The sequence below is a fragment of the Palaemon carinicauda genome, chromosome 23 (assembly GCF_036898095.1).
Source record: "Palaemon carinicauda isolate YSFRI2023 chromosome 23, ASM3689809v2, whole genome shotgun sequence".
Classification (NCBI taxonomy): Eukaryota; Metazoa; Arthropoda; class Malacostraca; order Decapoda; family Palaemonidae; genus Palaemon; species Palaemon carinicauda.
Window position 1 is genome coordinate 64,611,609 of NC_090747.1, and position 21,430 is coordinate 64,633,038.

Consider the following 21,430-nt stretch of genomic DNA (forward strand, 5'->3'; position numbering starts at 1 on the left):
TGCGCTCTATCGTTACGATAGAGAGAGAGAGAATCACGGTTTCACTTTGCAGAAAGAGTAAATCGATTCTGACGTTTTGTTCATTCTTCTTTCAAACTTAAATGTTTTAAATACTATTTTAAAATTGAAAAACCTTTCAGTTTTTTCCTTTAGTCAAATAACCTGTTTATTGACGAAAGGTAAGTGGGCTTTTCTCTTCGGTGCTAAATCAAGAGAGAGAGAGAGAGAGAGAGGAGAGAGAGAGAGAGAGAGAGAGAGAGAGAGAGAGAGGAAGAGAGAACGTTCCGATCTTTATTCTCGTCCCAAGCGAGTAACGTTGTTCTCGAGTCAGTTTTTTACTCTCGTCCCTAGTCTCTGTACGGGGAGAAAGGATAAAACGTTTTTAGTTTTTATTCTTGTCCCAAGGCACTGTACGGTGAGAGAGTGAAAACGTAGTTTTGAATGAACTAGTATTTAGTCTCCTTCCCAGCCACTGATCTTTTTATCTTAATATGTTTACTGTTTTTTGCTTGTATTAATGTGCTTACATTATACGACTTATTTCGCAATTATAACCTTTTGATGAGGGTAGAATTGCGTGCTTCAGGTAGAAATCAGTTTTATTCATGCCTAATGTGAATTGTTGAAAAATTCGATTTCAGTGAAGTAAGTGCAAAACAGAAAATCGTAGTGATATAGTGATAATTGCGCAAAGTGTTATCAGTGTTGCGACCGAGGGTTCGTCTGTTCGTGCCTGTCGTTCGCCTAGTCCGAGACCTCTTGCAAGCTCCCAAGCCCAGGGGAGAAGTAATGTCGTACGACTTATGGGTTCGAGAGGCCTTGATCAACGAACAGACGTTCCCTCTATGGTTTCAGGCGTGTCTCACCAAGACCGCCCCTACCATAAGACGAGCGAGACGATTTTCTCCTCGTCATCCGAAGGCTTTTCGCGTTAGAAACCGTGGAGCAAGGTTTCGAGGCCCTTTAAGCGAAAGTCAGTCCTTTCAGGACAGGTCCAGCGTCCTAGTTGTAGCCATTGGGACAGCTCTGACCCTATGCAGTCATCGGAAGACTGCTCGCCGCCTAAACAAAAGTGTAACACAGGCTCCGAGAGTCTTATTGTAGGCAAGGTTTTGCAGTCACAGACGTTACCCTCGTCTCTTACCGCAACCATTCCCGTTGATCCTAAATGGGTTGTACGGCAAGACATGCAGAATAAGCTTGCCTCTCTTATGGAGGACTATTCTGTTGAGCAGGTTCACGATGATCCTCGCCGCTTAGCTGATCGAGATCCTGGCCGTCAGCTGCCCAAACGAGCCTTTGCTCGTCCTGTTGACATTGACGTTACAAAGTCACGTCAATCGTGTTTTGTAGACCCTCACTCGATGCAGTCCCGTGTTGACTCTCAGCCGCTTGTGGACGTTCAGCCGCTGCCGCTTGCTCTTGTTGACGTTCAGGACGTTCACCAACCAGCATAGTTGACTTGTTTTGACGTTGAGCGTCAAGCACCGCAGTCAAGAGTTGTTTTGACTGCTCAGTCTAAGCAGTCAAGGCAGTCTCGAGTTGACGTCGAGCGTCCTCCCGCACCTGTTGTTGTTGCTGGTCAGTCCTTTAAGCAGTTACATGACATAGCGTCCTTGACTGCTACTGTTGCTCCTTTGCGTGTGGACTCTGCTTGTCAAGCATTGCCGCCACGGCAGGTCTCTCCCTTGCTTGAGACTCGGCAATTGTCGGACAAGGTTCCTTCAGATGAGGAAGTTGCTGATCCCCCTCCTACTGATATTCCCTTGAGGACTCTGTCAGACGGAGAGGAGCCTAAAGCTGCTAAGCCCTCTATGGACTTTAAATAAATCATGCTGATTTTTAAGGATCTTTGTCCGGATCTTTTTGTAACTGCTGCTCCTCGTTCGCCTAAACGTCAGAGTTTACACTAGGCCTAGCTACTTCGAAGCCGTTGTTTTCTAAGCTAGTGCTCTCTCGCTCTTCTAAGAGAGCTTTACGTTTGCTAGGCGACTGGTTAATCACCAGGAGGAGTTTGGGGGAGACAGCCTTTGCTTTCCCTTCTTTTAAGCTGGCTTATAGAGCGAGAGTCTGATATGACACGGGAGAAGTTCTCGGCTTGGGAGTTCCTGCCTCTGCCCAGATAGACTTCTCAAACCTCATAGACTCTCCCTGGCGCCTGGCCATGAGACGCTCCAAGATTTTATGGTCGACTTCAGAGCTAGACCATCTCCTGTTAGGAGTTTTTTCGAGCGTTTGAAGTTTTGCTGTACAATTATGTCATGCATAAACAAGGCTATCAGGGATGGCTCCAATAATCTGACAGCCACGTTCTCTGCAGGAACAAGTCCCTCTGGGATGGCTCCAATGATCTGGCAGCCATGTTCACTGCAGGAGTACGTAAGAGGCAAGTGCGCTCAATGTGTTCATTGTCAAGACAAACTTCACGATGAAGTCTACCAGGCTGTCTTGACAGCATTAACCCTGGATAGGTACGGTGGGTCGTTTGCGACCCCGAGCGTCAAAAAAAAACAGGTTTTTCTCACGTGACTCACCCCTGTGACTGAATTTGTGGGTGATCGACCTGCAGGAGGTGTCTCCCCTACACGCTCTAGTAGTGTCCAGATGTGCATTGCTGTAGCTGTACTCCTTCCCCGATTTCTGAGACGCGTCGGGGTCGTTCGCGTCCGAGTTTACCCTTCTGAGGTAGTTTGCATAATTATCAAAGTTATTACGTATTATGAAATTGTCGTAGAATGGTGCAACTTGTATAGGTTATCAGTTGTGGAAAGTCTTGGTGGATTGTTTGGCTACCATGTGCATGTTTTTTTTTTTAGTTAAAATGTCGTTCATCACCACGAGGACCATTTTACCGCGAGTGCCCCTTTTTCATTTTTTTTCATTTTTTTGCCAAGTCATTTTTCCGTAAGATATTGCCAAATAGTGTCGTAAAACTTTTGCTTGTTTAGTGTTGGAAAGTGTGTCTAGATGATCTGGCTACCCATGCATGACTTTGTTTTTGTCAGATACGACGTAGTTATTGGTATATTGGGTATTTAACTGCGGTTACCAATTTCTGTTTTTTTTTCAATATTTGTAAAAATTACTACGTAGTAAGGAATTGCCGTATATTATTCATTTTTATTTCATGTTTATGTGTTAGAAAGTGTGCCTTGATGGTTGGGCTAACACGTGCATGTCTTTTTTTTTATCTGAGATGTCGTATATTAGAATGTCGGGCATTTTACCGCGAGTGTCCCTTTTTAATTTTTTTTAATTTTTTTGCCAAGTCATTTTTCCGTAAGATATTGCGAAATAGTGTCGTAAAACTTTTGCTTTTTTAATGTTGGAAAGTGTGTCTAGATGATCTGGCTACCCATGCGTGATTTTGTTTTTGTCAGATACGACGTAGTTATTGGTATATTGGGTATTTAACTGCGGTTGCCAATTTCTGTTTTTTTTTCAATATTTGTAAAATTACTACGTAGTAAGGAATTGCCGTATATTATTGATTTTTTTTTCATGTTTATGTGTTAGAAAGTGTGCCTTGATGGTTGGGCTAACACGTGCATGTCTTTTTTTTTTATCTGAGATGCCGTATATTAGAATGTTGGGCATTTTTCCGCGAGTGCCCCTTTTTATTTGTTTTGCATTTTTTTGCTTAGTCATGTTACCGTAAGGAATTGGCAAGTAGTGTTGCAAAACTTATATTTTTATAGTGTTGGAAAGTGTTTCTAGATGATCTGGCTACCCATGCCTATTTTTTTTTTTAGCCAGATATGGCGTATATATAAGTATGTGTTCGATTTTCCTGTGATTGCCATTTTTTCGTTTTTTCCCATTTCTTTCAAAATTACTACGTACTAAGGAACTATCACAGAGTAATATTTCATTTATATGTTTATTTGTCGGAAAATATGCCTTGATGGTTTGCCTAGCACGTGGCTGAAATTTTTTTTTTCTGAAATGCCGTATATTAGAATGGCCATTTTTCCACGAGTGCCCCTTTTTATTTGTTTTGCATTTTTTTGCTTAGTCATGTTACCGTAAGGAATTGGCAAGTAGTGTCGCAAAACTTATATTTTTATAGTGTTGGAAAGTGTTTCTATATGATCTGGTTACCCATGCCTATCTTTTTTTTAGCCAGATATGGCGTATATATAGGTATGTGTTCGATTTTCCGGTGATTGCCATTTTTTCGTTTTTTCCCAATTCTTTCAAAATTACTACGTACTAAGGAACTATCACAGAGTAATGATTCCTCTAGATGTTTATTTGTCGGAAAATTTTGTTTACTTTTTTTTTGATTGAATATCATCAAATTTTTTTAGCTAAAATATTGTTTTACATTTTTTTTTTCCGATTTTATTTCCCTTCAAAAAAAATTTTTTGGGTCAGAATTTTAATTTTATAGTCGTAAAATAATCGACAATTATCCAGCAACCCACCATACAATTTTTATGCATATCCAATAATAATTAGATTAGTAAATAACACCTTGAAATTGACATACCCTTCCTACATTTCAAGTGGCAGATTAGGGAGTCTGAGTCAGTGTGGTTGGCGGCCATTTTGTGGACATATCCGAAGCGTAAGCTGCCCTATCTATATATATTCTTGTTCCCTATAGAATTTGTGATATTTTGGTATATTTTTACCTGCATAAATATCATATTATATATTAAATATATGTATTTTTTTACGAAATTTCCAAGTACTCAAAAAATTACCTTTAGATATGGCCCCTGATATAAATGTAATTTACAAAATAATGAAGATTTTTTTACATATTTCTATTTTAGGATAACATATGTTTATTCCCTAAAAAAATTAGCCACTTCCTATTTCATTTGGGTACCCAAAAAAATTCATGAAATTTGGACAATTTTTTTTGGCCAAAAAAAGTTACCCTTTTTTTCTCATTTCAGATCTTCACCTCCATGGGTCTGACTTCATCCAAAATACATCAAGATGTGTCCTAAACATTCAAGAATCAATTCCTAAAAGGATTTGTGTATATATGTATAAACTTTTTTTTTATGAATTTTTATGTCAGGTCTTTTTTTTTCTACTTAATTTTTTAAAATATTTATAATAAATAGTTTTTCTGCAGATGAGTAGTATTTATCTTTACAGTTGTTTTAAGCATTCATTGAAGTTTTTTTTGGCAAAAGAAAAAAGGAGGTTACTGCAAAAACTGATTTTTCAAGAATTTTTTTTGGCGTCGGGGTCGTTCGCGTCCGAGTATACCCTTAAAGGGGTGTCCGAGGACCGTACCTATCCAGGGTTAATGGAAGGCGACTGGATGGTCTCTCTCGACCTTCAGGAGGCATACTTCCACATTCCTATACACCCGGATTCCCAACCGTTTCTGAGGTTTGTTTACAGGAATGTGGGGTACCAGTTTCGAGCCCTGTGCTTTGGCCTCAGTCCTGCTCCTCTCGTGTTTACGAGGCTCATGAGGAATGTGGCAAAATCCCTCCATCTATCGGGAATCCGAGCCTCCCTGTACTTGGACGACTGGCTTCTCAGAGCATCGTCCAGTCTTCGCTGTCTGCAGGATCTACATTGGACGTTGAGTCTGGCCAGGGAATTGGGACTTTTGGTCAACCTAAAAGTCCCAACTGATCCCATCCCAGATTATTCTTTATTTGGGGATGGAGATTCGCAGTCCAGTTTTTTTCGGGCTTTTCCGTCTGCCACCCGAATAGAACAAGCCCTGCTCGAAGTCCAACTAATGCTGAAAAAAGAACGTTTGTTCAGTCAGGAGTTGGAACAGTCTCGTAGGGACTCTCTCATCCCTGGAGCAGTTTGTCTCTCTAGGGAGACTACACCTTCTGCCTCTCCAGTTCCATCTAGCCTCTCACTGGAACTAGGACAAGACGTTAGAGACGGTATCATTCCCAGTCTCCGAACCAGTAAAGGCATGCCCTTAATGGTGGGACAGCAATATCAGTCTGAGAGAGGGACTATCCCTAGCAGTCAAGAACCCAAACCACGTGTTGTTCTCAGACGCGTCGGATTTGGGTTGGGGTGCGACCCTGTACGGTCGGGAATGCTCGGGTCTGTGGACCTCAAGTCAGAGGAGCATGCACATCAACGGCAAGGAGCTATTAGCAGTCCACTTGGCCTTGATGAAATTCGAAAGCTTTCTTCGAAACTAAGTGGTAGAGGTTAACTCAGACAACACCACAGCTTTGGCGTACATCTCCAAGCAAGGAGGCACACACTCCTTCACGCTGCTCGAGATCGCAAGGGACCTTCTCATATGGTCAAGAAATCGAGGCATCTCCCTGTTGACGAGATTCATCCAGGGGGACTTGAACGTCTTGGCAGACTGTCTCAGTCGGAGGGGTCAGGTGATACCCACGGAATGGACCCTCCACAAGGACGTGGGCAAGAGTCTTTGGGCTACTTGGGGTCAACCCACCATAGACCTCTTTGCCTCCTCGTTGACCAAAAGGTTACCAATCTATTGCTCTCCAATCCTAGATACAGAAGCAATCCACATAGACGCGTTTCTACTGGATTGGTCTCTTCTGGACTTATATGCATTCCCACCATTCAAGATAGTCAACAAGGTACTGCAGAAGTTCGCCTCTCACGAAGGGACAGGGTTGACGTTGGTTGCTACCCTCTGGCCCGCGAGAGAGTGGTTCACCGAGGTACTTCAATGGCTGGTAGACATTCCAAGAAGTCTTCCTCTAAGGGTAGATCTCTTACGTCAGCCCCACGTAAAGAATGTTCATCAAAGCCTCCCCGCGCTTCGTCTGACTGCCTTCAGACTATCGAGAGACTCTCAAGAGCTCGAGGCTTTTCGAAGGAGGCAGCCAGTGCGATTGCGAGAGCTAGGAGAGCTTCTACCTTCAGAGTATACCAGTCGAAGTGGGAAGTCTTTCGAGATTGGTGCAAGCCAGCATCTATGTCCTCTTCCAGTACCTCTGTAGCCCAATCGGAGATTTTCTTTTACATCTGAGAAATGTTCGCTCCCTCTCAGCTCCCACGATTTAGGGCTACAGGAGCATGTTGGCTTCGGTCTTTCGTCATAGAGGCTTAGATCTTTCCAACAATTAAGATCTCCAAGATCTCCTTAAGTCTTTCGAGACCTCTAAGGAACGTCGTTTGGTAACTCCTGGATGGAACTTGGACGTGGTCCTAAGGTTCCTCATGTCAGACAGGTTTGAGCCATTACATTCAGCCTCCCTGAAGGATCTCACCCTCAAGACGCTTTTCCTAGTGTGCTTGGCTTTGGCTAAAAGGGTCAGTGAAATTCATGCCTTCAGTAAGAACATCGGCTTTTCTACAGAAAAAGCCACATGTTCACTTCAACTTGGTTTCCTGGCCAAAAATCAACTGCCTTCTCGTCCTTGGCCTAAGTCTTTTGATTTACCTTGCCTGTCAGAGATCGTAAGCAACGAACTTGAAAGAGTGCTGTGTCCAGTTAGAACTCTTAAGTTCTACTTAGCTCGTACTAAGTCCTTACGAGGTGGATCTGAGGCATTATGGTGCTCAGTTTAAGAAACCATCATTGCCTATGTCAAAGATTGCTTTGTCATATTTTATCAGACTTTTAATACGAGAGGCTCATTCTCACTTGAATGAAAAAGACCGATACTTGCTTAAGGTTAAGACGCACGAAATAAGAGCTATAGCAACTTCCGTGGCCTTTAAGCAAAATAAATCTCTGCAAAGTATTATGGACGCGACCGTTTGGAGAAGCAAATCGGTATTCGCGTCATTTTACTTAAAAGATGTCCAGACTCTTTACGAGGACTGCTACACACTGGGTCCATTCGTTACAGCGAATGCAGTAGTGGGTAAGGGTTCTACCACTACATTCCCTTAATTCCAATATCCTTTTAATCTGTTCTTGAAATGTTTTTTTTAATTGGATTGTACGGAAGGCTAAGAAGCCTTTCGCAGCCTTTTTTTATTTGGCGGGTGGTCAAATGTCATTTCTTGAGAGCGCCCAGATTAGGGGTTTGATGAGGTCCTGTTGTATGGGTTGCAGCCCTTAATACTTCAGCTCCTGGGAGTCTTTCAGCATCCTAAGAGGATCGCTGGGCTTCGTGAGGAAGACAGACTAATAAGGCAGAGTAATCGTCTAAGTCAACTTCCTTACCAGGTACCTTTATATATTTGGGTTTTGTTATGATATAACTGTCAAAAACTCTAAGCATATACGCTGTAAACTTAATTAACTCTGGTCTCTACCCACCACCATGGGTGTGAATCAGCTATTATATATTCACCGGCTAAGTTAAATATTTAAAAATGATATTTTAATTATAAAATAAATTTTTGAATATACTTACCCGGTGAATATATAAATTAAAGGCCCCCCCATCCTCCCCGATAGAGACCCAGCGGGATGAGAAAAGTTGGGTCTGTTTACATGTATATACGGTATCTGGCCGATAGTTGGCGCTAGTGGGCACACCCGCAACCTTCATAGCGATCGCTCGCGAGTTTTTGTGTGTTTTTCTGTCGAGCCGCCGGAGGCTCAGCTATTATATATTCACCGGGTAAGTATATTCATAAATTTATTTTATAATTAAAATATCATTTTTCAATATTAAACTTACCCGATAATCATGTAGCTGTCAACTCCGTTGCCCGACAGAATTCTACGGGAGGGATACGCCAGCTATCACAATACTAGAAGGGGGTGTACTCACCAGCGCCACCTGTGGCCAGTACTACAGTACTTCTTGTTGACACCTCCTCAATTTTTCCTCTGTCGTGCTTCCGGCAAGACGTTCTGGGATACTCTTATGATCTTGGAGTATTTTCACGGCTTTTGGTGAAGTATTTCTCTCAGATTTCGGCTGTCGCTTTACTGGAAAACTTCTATATTAGCTTAGATAGCTATTATTTAGTTCTGATTAATGGTTAACGATCTTTTTGCTTGATTTGGAATCCCCACTTGGCTAACTCTTTGATTCAAGATGTCTGACATTTCACAAGCCCCACCCCATAGACGATGTAGGTCTTGTAATAGGCGTATTCCGAAGGCCTCGGTAGATCCTCACACCGCTTGTTCTGACTGTAGGGAAAGACCCTGTCAGTTGGAAGATCGATGTGAGGAATGCGCCGGACTTTCGGAACTTGATTTTGTCCGATTTCTTAAGTATTCAACCAAGTTAGAGAGAGAGAGAGTTAGGAGGAGTTCTTCTCGCTCTTCACTTTTTTCCTCACCTCATGATCCCCTACCTTTTCCTCCCCCTGTAGTGGCTACCCCCGAACCTACTATTTGCCCTCAACCTGATATGTCTGTTGTTTTGCGTGCCATTCAGGCTTTAGGTGACAAAGTGGAGTCGGTGGTTAGTGATCATAAGTCTCTTATGGCCGAAGTCAAGGAACTTAAGGTCAAGAGTGCAGTGGGTGGTAATAGTGCCAGTGCTGTGACGAGTGCTAGTGTCAGTGCAGTGCCAAGTGCTAGTGTCAGTGTCAGTGTGGTGCGTGAGGGTACTTCTGTGCGTGCCAGTCGTCCTCCCAGTCCGGGACCTCTTGCAAGCTCCCAAGCCCAGGGGAGAAGCAATGTCGAAGGGCAAAAGGGTTCGGCAGGCCTTGATCGGCGCACAGAAGTATCCTCGGTGGTTGCGGGCGTGTCTTCCAGAGACCGTCACTCCCACCCGCAGACGATTGAGCCCGTCTTTTACTCGTCTGCTGAAGAATTGTCAGGGAGGAAACGTTGGACTCAGGTCTCAAGACCGCTCAAACGCAGAGTCCAGACCTCAAGAGCTCTACAACCTGGCTGCAGTCATTGGATCAGCTCTGACTCGCCGCAGTCATCAGTTGAATGCACACCTCCTAAGAGGAGTAAGGTGCTGCCGCAACAGATCTCTTCTGTTAAGGCTTTGCCTCAGCAGACCTTAGTGTCTGCCGACCCCAAGTTGACTCTACTGCAGTCCATGCAGTCACAACTTGCGGTCTTGATGCGTGAGTGTCAGGCTGAGAAGGTTACACCTCCTCCTGCGAGCGCTCCGCCTAACCGCAGTACTGTCTGCCAGGCGTACGATGTTGAGGCTCCTCAGGATACCTTACCACGTACTGAGTTGCCAGTTTCCAGCGGTGTGCAGCTACCTCCGCCTTCCTTAAGGCAACCTCAGCAATGGGAACAGGAAGCTTATACCTTACTTCCTCCGCTTCCACTTGCGGTTCCACCAGTGAGGCAACACTCTCTTGAGGTACAACAACCTCTCCCATCCATGAGGCAGACTCCTCAGCTCTCGCTGCAGCGACCTCAACCCTCCTCAAGGCGAGAGCCTCAACACCTTAGCCTTGCGCCTCAGGAACCTCAACTCGCGAGACAATTACTGCGTTCTGCGCAGCCACTACCTCAACGCTCGCAGCTCACACCTCAGGAACCTCAACTCGTTCCTCAGGAACCTGCTACTGCGCATCCACCAACCTTACAGCAAGCGCAACTCTTGAGTCAAGACACTCATGCCAGGAGTCAGCCTCCTCCACCCATGCGCCTACCTTCTGCTACTTCTTTTGACCAGCCTTTGCAGCCTGAGCCTCAGGTGTTGCCTCAACAGAGACTTGAGGATGAAACCACAAGCGTTTTTGCTCCCGCTCGTGCAGATTCTGCTGTTCAGCATACCTTACCTCTCACTTCGCTACACTCTGGTGATGAGGTTTCTGATGATGAGGCTGCACACCTGGATCCCTCATCAGACGTGGATGAATCCAAGTCTTCTCCGCCTCCTATTGACTTTCGTAAGGTCTTGGCTCTTTTCAGAGAGGTATACCCAGACCATTTTGCCTCTGCTACCCCCCGCTCTCCGCCATCTGAGTTTTCGCTGGGCATGCAGCCAGCCAAGTCAACTTATACTAAGCTCGTCTTTGCAAGGTCCTCTAAGAGAGCGTTAAGAATTTTAGGGGAGTGGTTGCAGTCTAAGCAGCAACTAGGAAAGACTTCCTTTATGTTTCCTCCGACTAAGCTCACTTCTAAAGCGGGCGTTTGGTATGCCACAGGAGAGGAACCAGGCTTGGGAGTACCTGCCTCTGCCCAGGCTGACTTCTCAAGTTTGGTAGACTCTCCTCGTAGAACAGCAATGAGGCGCTCTAAGGTTTGCTGGACCTTCTCCGATCTAGATCACTTCCTAAAGGGTGTATTTAGAGCCTTTGAGATGTTCAATTTCCTAGACTGGTGCCTGGGGGCCCTTAGCAAGAAGACCTCCCCTGCGGACAAGGACTCAGCCATGCTCTTAATGTCCTGCATGGATAAGGCTATTAGGGATGGATCTGGCGAGCTTGCTTCAATGTTTGTGTCAGGAGTGCTTAAGAAAAGGGAGCAGCTTTGTTCCTTCCTTTCCTCCAGCATCACACCTTGTCAAAGGTCTCAACTCCTTTTCGCTCCGCTCTCTAAGTTCCTGTTTCCTGAAGAGCTTGTTAAGGACTTGTCTGCGGCCCTGATACAAAAGGACACCCATGATCTTGTGGCCTCATCAGCTCGTAAGACTAAGGTTGCTACCTCAGTCCCCAGGACTTATCGCACCCCAGTGGCTGATACTCCTGCTACGAGGTTTATTCCGCCCTTTCGTGGTAGAGCCCCCAGCCGAGGAAGCTCCCGTCCAGACTCTTCTAGGAGCAAGTCTAGGAAAGGTTCCAAGGCTTCTAAAGGCAAAAACTGACTCTCCTCCTCTCCAGACAGCAGTAGGAGCCAGACTCAAGATCTTCTGGCAAGCCTGGGAAAAGAGAGGTGCAGACGCCCAGTCTGTCAGTTGGCTGAGGGAGGGTTACAGGATACCATTCTGCCGCAAACCCCCTCTGACCACATCTCCCATCAACCTCTCTCCCAACTACAAAGAAAAGGACAAGAGGCTAGCGTTGCACCAGGAGGTGTCGCTCCTGTTACAGAAGAAGGCAGTGGTTATAGTCCGGGACCATCAATCCCCGGGCTTCTACAACCGTCTCTTTCTGGTGGCCAAGAAGACAGGAGGTTGGAGACCGGTGCTGGACGTCAGCGCGCTCAATGCTTATGTCACCAAGCAGACGTTCACGATGGAGACGACGAAGTCGGTCCTAGCAGCGGTCAGGCAGGAGGACTGGATGGTCTCGTTGGACCTGAAAGATGCTTACTTTCACGTTCCTATTCATCCAGACTCCCAACCTTTCCTGAGATTCGTTTTTGGAAAGGTTGTGTACCAATTCCAAGCCCTGTGTTTTGGCCTAAGCACAGCTCCTATGGTGTTTACGCATCTGATGAGGAATATAGCAAAATTCCTCCACTTATCGGACATCAGAGCCTCCCTTTATTTAGACGACTGGCTGTTGAGAGCCTCCACGAGTCGTCGCTGTCTGGAGAGTCTCAACTGGACTTTGGACTTGATCAAAGAACTGGGTCTGTTAGTCAATCTAGAAAAGTCCCAGCTCATTCCCTCCCAATCCATTGTGTACCTGGGAATGGAGATTCGGAGTCAGGATTTTCGGGCTTTTCCATCGGCCCCAAGGATAAGCCAAGCCCTAGATTGCATCCTGAGCATGCTGAAGAGGAACAGTTGCTCGGTGAGACAGTGGATGAGTCTCACAGGGACCCTTTCATCGTTGGCCCTGTTCGTCGAGCTAGGGAGACTCCACCTCCGCCCTCTTCAATTCCATCTAGCAGCTCATTGGGACAAGGGTTTGACTCTCGAAGCAGTCTCTATCCCAGTCACCAAAGAGATGAAGACCACTCTCTTGTGGTGGAAGACCAATCTCCTTCTCAGGGAGGGCCTATCGTTGGCGATTCAGACCCCCAATCTTCATCTCTTCTCGGATGCATCGGACTCGGGCTGGGGCGCGACCTTGAACGGACGGGAGTGCTCGGGAACGTGGAACGAGGAACAGGAAACGCTCCACATCAACTGCAAGGAGCTACTAGCAGTTCATTTAGCCCTATTGAACTTCAAGTCCCTCCTGCTAGGCAAGGTGGTGGAGGTGAACTCCGACAACACCACAGCCTTGGCTTACATCTCCAAGCAAGGAGGGACCCATTAGAGGAGCCTATACGAGATAGCAAGGGACCTCCTCATTTGGTCAAGAAGTCTAAACCTCACCCTAGTTACGAGGTTCATTCAGGGCAACATGAACGTCTCAGCAGATCGCCTAAGCAGAAGGGATCAGGTCATCCCCACGGAATGGACCCTCCACAAGAGCGTGTGCAACAGACTTTGGACCTTGTGGGGTCAGCCGACAATAGATCTGTTTGCCACCTCCATGACCAAGAGACTTCCTTTGTACTGTTCCCCAGTTCCAGACCCAGCAGCAGTTCATGTGGATGCTTTTCTGCTGAACTGGTCCCATCTCGACCTTTACGCATTCCCACCGTTCAAGATCATAAACAAAGTCCTTCAGAAGTTCATCTCGCACGAAGGGACACGGCTGACGCTGGTTGCTCCCCTTTGGCCTGCAAGAGAATGGTTCACAGAGGTACTACAATGGCTGGTCGACGTCCCCAGGACTCTCCCTCTAAGAGTGGACCTTCTACGTCAACCTCACGTAGACAGGTTGCACCCAAACCTCCACGCTCTTCGGCTGACTGCCTTCAGACTGTCGAAAGATTCGCTAGAGCTAGAGGCTTTTCGAAGGAGGCAGCCAGTGCGATTGCCAGAGCAAGGAGGGTATCCACTCGTAGAGTCTACCAATCCAAGTGGGAAGTCTTCCGGAGCTGGTGTAGAGCCAATGCAGTTTCCTCTACCAATACCTCTGTGACCCAAATAGCTGACTTCCTATTACATCTTAGGAATGAGAGATCCCTTTCAGCTCCTACGATTAAAGGGTACAGGAGTATGTTGGCTTCAGTTCTCCGCCACAGAGGTTTGGACCTTTCTTCCAACAAGGACCTTCAAGACATCCTTAAGTCTTTTGAGACTTCTAAAGAACGTCGTCTACCCACTCCAGGCTGGAATCTAGACGTAGTCTTAAGGTTCCTTATGTCACCTAGGTTCGAACCTCTCCAGTCAGCTTCCTTCAAGGACCTTACCCTCAAGACTCTTTTTCTCGTCTGTCTTGCAACAGCTAAAAGAGTCAGTGAGGTTCATGCCTTCAGCAAGAACATTGGGTTCACATCCGAATCTGCAACATGTTCTTTACAGCTCGGATTCTTAGCTAAGAATGAACTTCCTTCACGTCCTTGGCCTAGATCGTTTGAAATACCTAGCCTCTCCAACATGGTAGGTAACGAGCTAGAAAGAGTTCTTTGCCCTGTCAGAGCTCTGAAATATTATCTTAATAGGTCAAAACCTATTCGAGGACAGTCAGAAGCCTTATGGTGTGCAATCAAGAAACCTTCGAGGCCCATGTCCAAAAACGGGGTTTCGTATTATATAAGGCTTCTGATTAGAGAAGCCCATTCTCACTTAAAGGAGGAAGACCTTGCTTTGCTGAAGGTAAGGACCCACGAAGTGAGAGCCGTAGCTACTTCGATGGCCTTTAATAAAAACCGTTCTCTGCAGAGCATAATGGATGCAACCTATTGGAGGAGCAAGTCAGTGTTTGCATCATTTTATCTTAAAGATGTCCAGTCTCTTTACGAGAACTGCTACACCCTGGGACCATTCGTAGCAGCGAGTGCAGTAGTAGGTGAGGGCTCAGCCACTACATTCCCTTAATCCCATAACCTTTTTTAACCTTTCTCTTGAATGCTTTTATTGTTGTTTTTATGGTTGTTACGGTAGGCTAAGAAGCCTTCCGCATCCTTTTGATTTGGCGGGTGGTCAATTCATTCTTGAGAAGCGCCTGGGTTAGAGGTTGTGTAGAGGTCCTTTAGTAGGGGTTGCAGCCCTATATACTTTAGCACCTTAGAGTTGATTCAGCCTCCTAAGAGGAACGCTGCGCTCAGTAAGGAAGACGAACTTAAAAAAAGGCAGAGTAACGGTTCAAGTCGACTTCCTTACCAGGTACTTATTATTTCATTGTTATTTTGAGATAACTGATTATATGAAATACGGGATACTTAGCTATCCTTCATTCTTGTACACTGGTTTTCACCCACCCCCCTGGGTGTGAATCAGCTACATGATTATCGGGTAAGTTTAATATTGAAAAATGTTATTTTTATTAGTAAAATAAATATTTGAATATACTTACCCGATAATCATGATTTAATTGACCCTCCCTTCCTCCCCATAGAGAACCAGTGGACCGAGGAAAAATTGAGGAGGTGTCAACAAGAAGTACTGTAGTACCTGGCCACAGGTGGCGCTGGTGAGTACACCCCCTTCTAGTATTGTGATAGCTGGCGTATCCCTCCCGTAGAATTCTGTCGGGCAACGGAGTTGACAGCTACATGATTATCGGGTAAGTATATTCAAAAATTTATTTTACTAATAAAAATAACATATTTTAGTTGAAGTATGATATTCAATACACAATCCATAAGGATCAGTCACTATAGAGTTGAAAACTATAACTTGTGGTTCGATTTGACTATTTAATAACTATAATATGTAGTTAAGATTTCATTTTGAATAACCTATTACAGTGCTATACTCAATTCTTTTCTAAATTATTGATTTTGGAATAAATATTCATCATCATCATCTACTCCTACGCCTATTGACACAAAGGGCCTCGGTTAGATTTTGCCAATCGTCTCTATCTCGAGCTTTTAAATCAATACTTCTCCATTCATCATCATCTACTTCACGCTTCATAGTCCTCAGCCATGTAGGCCTGGGTCTTGCAACTCTTCTAGTGCCTTGTAGAGCCTAGTTAAAAGTTTGAACTAATCTCCTTAGGGGAGTGCAAAGAGCATACCCAAACCATCTCCATCTACCCCTCACCATGATCTCATCTACTGATGGCACTTGAGTTATCTCTCTTATTCAGTAGTTTCATTTCTAATCCTGTCCTGGTATTTAACTCCCAATATCCATCTGAGGGCTTTGTTCTCAAACCTACAAGATCTATTGGATATACAGTAGATTCATTATCATACCACGACTCATGTCCATACAGTAACACCAATCTCACTAAACTGATATACAGCCTGGTTTTTATATATAATTTCAGGAGATTTGATCTCCATATTTTACTCAACCTAACCAGTGTTTGATTTTCTTTTTTAAATCTATCATTAAACTCCAATTCTAAAGATCCTGTATTAGGGATCATAGTTCCTAAATATTTAAATGTTTCTACCTCATTAATCCTTTTTCCTTCCAATGATATTTCATATTCCATTGCATATTTCATTCTCATCATCTCTGTCTTTCTTCCATTAGATGAAACAAAAGCTAGTTAACACTTATCTTTATTGTTTACTGTTTTATTTCAGTGAAGATACGTTTATTTAGATTTAGCACTTAACATAGAAATTATTTAAATTATGAAAAAATTAACAAATATTTCTTTGTAATGTACTATCAACTGTCATCTTGGTTGAAATGCAGTTGCTTTATATCTCATGGCCATTTTAAATATAGACATGAAGGTTAAAACACAATGGACTTATAGATAGTGAGGAGAAAGGGCACTATCTTCAGTTTTTGAGTGCGAGCCAAATGTTCAAATAGAATCCCTCTTTAGAAAGGACATTTAAATATACAGTATGAAGCCGTATCAAAGTACATGAACATGGTTGCAAGAAAAGAGGAAAATTCTATACAAACAAATTACTGATATGCATTTTAATTTACATTCTTGTACTACAAGTTGCTGTATAATACATTACTCTATATTGTATTTCCTAGCAGTTCAATTTGCATGCGTGTTGTATTATTTGAATTTAGACATTTTATCTTATTTATGAATCTGATAAGCTTGTGATAGTCTAATCAGTTCAATCTTTATTTTTATCTTCTCTCAGGGAAAGCTTAGTAATGTTGGAATGTCTCTTTAAACTTCATTACTTAATATGTGAAAGCGTTTTGGATATTCATATGGTTGTTATTGTCTGTGTTTTACCATAGTTCTTTTCTTGCAACTGTTTTCATCCATCCATTCACATACTGTATGGGCATTTTACTATCATTATTCTTGTTTGTGAATTATAGTTCACCTCTCCAGAGGTTCATTAATGGTTACTGTGTTCCTTGAGTGGTATGCTGTAGCCAATACTAGAGAGTGTTTGCAGCCTCTTGCCTGACTCCAATTTCATTGCTTTGGACTTTATTCTTATCGATTCTTATCTTCTTTTGCCATGCTGATACTGGCGCGAAAATGAAGTGACTCCTAGACTACTTACGAGATTATTTTGTAGAATGGGGCATGAAGAGGCAAATCCTTACGAGATTGTTTCGTAGAATGGGGCATGAAGAGGCAAATCCTTACGAGATTGTTTCGTAGAATGGGGCATGAAGAGGCAAATCCTTACGAGATTATTTTGTAGAATGGGGCATGAAGAGGCAAATCCTTACTCAGACAGCATCTGTAATGTTTAAAACGCTTCCATAAGGCTAAAATTACTGCCAGATCTTTGTTCAGACAGCAATCGGAGCAAAGATCCGTCAGTAAGTTTAGTCTTCTCGAAGCATTAAACTCCGTTTTCGGTCCTTTTACATATTATATACGATAAAATCACTAATTCATAAGAGTGACTCAGTGATCTGTCAAAATGAATGCTTGCATATTTTAAATAATGATGGAGAAAGCACCATGTGAGACCCACATATATTCCATTTGGGTCAAACGTATTATTATTATTATTATTATTATTACTTACTAAGCTACAACCCTAGTTGGAAAAGCAGTATGCTATAAGCCCAGGGGCTCCAACAGGGAAAATAGCTCAGTGCGGAAAGGAAAAAAGGAAAATAAAATATTCTAAGAAGAGTAACAACAATAAATATCTCCTATATAAACTATAAAAACTTTAACAAAACAAGAGGAAGAGAAATAAGATAGGAGAGTGTGCTCGAGTGTACCCTCAAGCAAGAGAACTCTAACCCAAGACAGTGAAAGGCCATGGTACAGAGGCTATGGCACTACCCAAGACTAGAGAACAGTGGTTTGATTTTGGAGTGTCCTTCTCCTAGAAGAGCTGCTTACCATAGGTAAAGAGTCCCTTCTACCCTTACCAAGAGGAAAGTGCCACTGAACAATTACAGTGCAGTAACCCCTTGGGTGATGAAGAATTGTTTGGTAATCTGTGTTGTCAGGTGTATGAGGATAGAGGAGAATATGTAAAGAATATGCCAGACTATTCAGTGTGTATGTAGGCAAAGGGAAAGTGAACCGTAACCAGAGAGGAGGATCCAATGTAGTACTGTCTGGCCAGTCAAAACACCCCATAGCTCTCTAGCGGTAGTATCTCAACGGGTGGCTGGTGCCCAGGCCAACCTACTACCTGCTAATACTAAATTAAACATATCACTGTATAACAGCACCATCCTAAACTTTACACAAAATGGAAAATATGAAAGAAAATATACAATACTATCTCTATTCTTAAACTCTTCTTACACCTGACAACACTGAGATTACCAAATAGTTCTTGACCCATGGGGTTAACTGCTACACTGTAATTGTTCAGTGGCAACTTTCCTCCTGGTAAAGTTAGAAGAGAGACAAGCTATGGTAAGCAGCTCTTCTGGGAGAAGGACACTCCAAAATTAAACCCTTGTTCTCTAATCTTGGGTAGTGCCATAGCCTCTGTACCATGGTCTTCCACTGTCTTGGGTTAGAGTTCTCTTGCTTGAGGGTACACTCAGGTACACTATTCTATCTAATTTCTCTTCTTGTTTTGTTAAAGTTTTAATAGTTTTTATAGGAAATGTTTATTTTAATGTTCTGTTTTTTAAATATTTTTATTTTTCCTTGTTCCCTTTCCTCACCAGGCTATTTTCCCTTTTGGGGCCACTCGGCTTATAGCATCCTGCTTTTCCAACTAGGGTTGTAGCTTAGCAATTAATAATAATAATGATAAATGTAAAATCTTATTCACTGCTTATTCAGTTTTTCTCTTCTGAGCTGATATCTAGATTTAGGTTAATTATTTCCCCCATGCTGCCCTACCCTCTTTCTCCTGACTTCATCCAACTCATATTTCTGGCCAGATGCCATTTGTCTATATTTAACTGTTTCCTTGTCATTCTTTCTTCTTTTTCCTCTTTACTTATGATCATTCATTTGGGTGAAGAACATACAGTACTTCCCTTCCATTTGTGGGAACACTAGCAGTATAAGTTAATGGTATTCTAAACTTTGTCCACATGAGCTCTTAACTTATGTTGCTGATTGGGATAGATATTTTACAAAATAAATTCTTTGCTAAATTATTATATTATTATTTATCCTCAGTAACATTATTTTAGTGATTTAGATTGAATTGCAAATGGGCCGCAGTATGTCAAGGCTCAGGATTAGGACCGTGTTGTCATTTACGTCCTTCAAAAACTCAGTTTTTTTTCCTGACAAGTTCTTGGCAAGTCTCGAGGGTTGAAGCTTGACGTAAAGATAGACGTTCTTCCAAGAGGAAGAAGAGGTTATCAGCAACAACAATACTCTCAGTGACGAGTCTGTGTAACTGATTGTTTGCCATATATATGTACTGTACTTTAATTTTCTTGGCATGGCATTAGGACATTATAGTGAAAAGCTATTATTATTATTATTATTATTATTATTATTATTATTATTATTATTATTATTATTATTACTTCTGAAGCTACAACCCTAGTTGGAAAAGCAGGATGCTATTAGCCCAGGGGCTCCAACAGGGAAAATAGCCCGGTGAGGAAAGGAAAAAAGGAAAATAAAATATTGTAACAAGAGTAACAACATTAAAAATAAATGTCTCCTTTATAAACTATAAAAACTTTCACAAAACAAGAGGATGAGAAATAAGATAGAAGGGTGTGCTCAAGTGTACCCTCAAGCAAGAGAACTCTAACCCAAGACAGTGAAAGACCATAGTACAGAGGCTAAAAATAATAGTAGTTTGAGGGCCTGCAAAGGGCCCTAGTGAATGCCCATAAATGTTGAATGTTATTTGATCCGTGTCTTATCTCACGGAAGTTTTTGTATGCTGAGGCTTGAAGTACCCCATGGTGGTGTGGGTGTTGCCATTAAAGTAATCCCTTGCCATGTCGCAGTTCATGTATCGCCCTCTTAGCACATCACAGATTTATGAGTATATTATATAATAAATGCACCTAGATCTACATCGCCGACTTTATATTGTAAGATTCTAAGGGCGGCTAAGTTTTATATTTTTCATACTTTGATTATTTTCTTGTTAAGAATTACCCTTTTTCACCTTATGAAAGATTAAATTTATAAAGATAATAAGACCATTTGGATAATTATAATAATAATGAAAGAATTATACCAAAATTTCTGTATCAAGATTGCAGTTTTTCCGCCATCCCTGGGTGCCTTGGAAAGTAACACTCATCGTAGCCAAGGGATCCTTTCAGTCTCTACTACACTATATCTCTGTTCTCGCTTCTTTTCTTGCTATTCAACCTCTTGTATTTTATACTGAAACTGTTGGGTTATTCCCCCAGTTGCTCATGGGTGCCTAATGGCTTCCCTGGCATAAATCGAATAAGTATTTTCAGTAAGGAAGGAAGAATTTGTGAGAAAGAGCTGACGTTGGGTCCAGTCTTCCAAGAAACAACTTAATTATAGAACAGTAGAAGGTGATAAGAGTCTGGAAGATTGAAGCTTAGGTTAGGTTAGGTATTGCAGTACAATGTGGGACAGGCTGATCCATAATAGATTTAAGCTCATAAAGTTCTTACCTGTACAGTATGTAATATTGTATGTACTGTAATTTTGTAATTAATATATCTAGTACTGTCCTATATACCAGGCATTTAGTAGAATATTAACAAGGTAGGTAATACATTGTCCAAGGTACCAGCCACCTATTGAGATACTACTACTGGAAAATTATTGGGTTCATTGACTGGCCAGACAGTACTACATTGAATCTCTCTTTTGTTAAGGTTCATTTTCTCTTTGCCTACACTACACTGAATAGTCTAGCCTATTCTTTACATATTTTCCTCTTGACTCATACACCGGACAGCATAACAGATAACCAAAAAATTCTTCTTCACTTAAGGTATTAACTACTGCACTGTAATTGTTCAGTGGCTACTTTCCCCTTGGTAAGGATAGAAGAGACTCTAGCAGCACTTCTATGTAGAGGACACTCCAAAATCAAACCATTGTTCTCTAGACTTGGGTAGTGCCATAGACTGTTCCATGGTATTCCGCTGTCTTGGGTAAGAGTCCTCTTGCTTGAGAGTACACTCATGTACACTATTCTATCTGTTTCATTATTTCCTTTCCTCTGTAGGCTATTTTCCTTGTTGGAACTTTTGGCTTATAGTATCCTAGTTTTTTAACTAGGGTGTAGCTTAGTTTTTAATAATAAGATTAATACTGTATACACCACTGCACTTAGAATGTACAGATAGTTCCTCACTTAATACTTATTTTTCAATATTAAACTTACCCGATAATCATGTAGCTGTCAACTCCGTTGCCCGACAGAATTCTACGGGAGGGA

General features: G+C 42.7%; 1 protein-coding gene across 1 annotated transcript in view; it reads left to right on the plus strand.

Moving 5' to 3' along the window:
• The window catches only part of LOC137617140 (protein phosphatase 1L), a 133,982-nt gene that overhangs the window by 13,515 nt on the left and 99,037 nt on the right, over positions 1-21,430 (plus strand). The gene's annotated exons all lie outside the window — the stretch shown is intronic.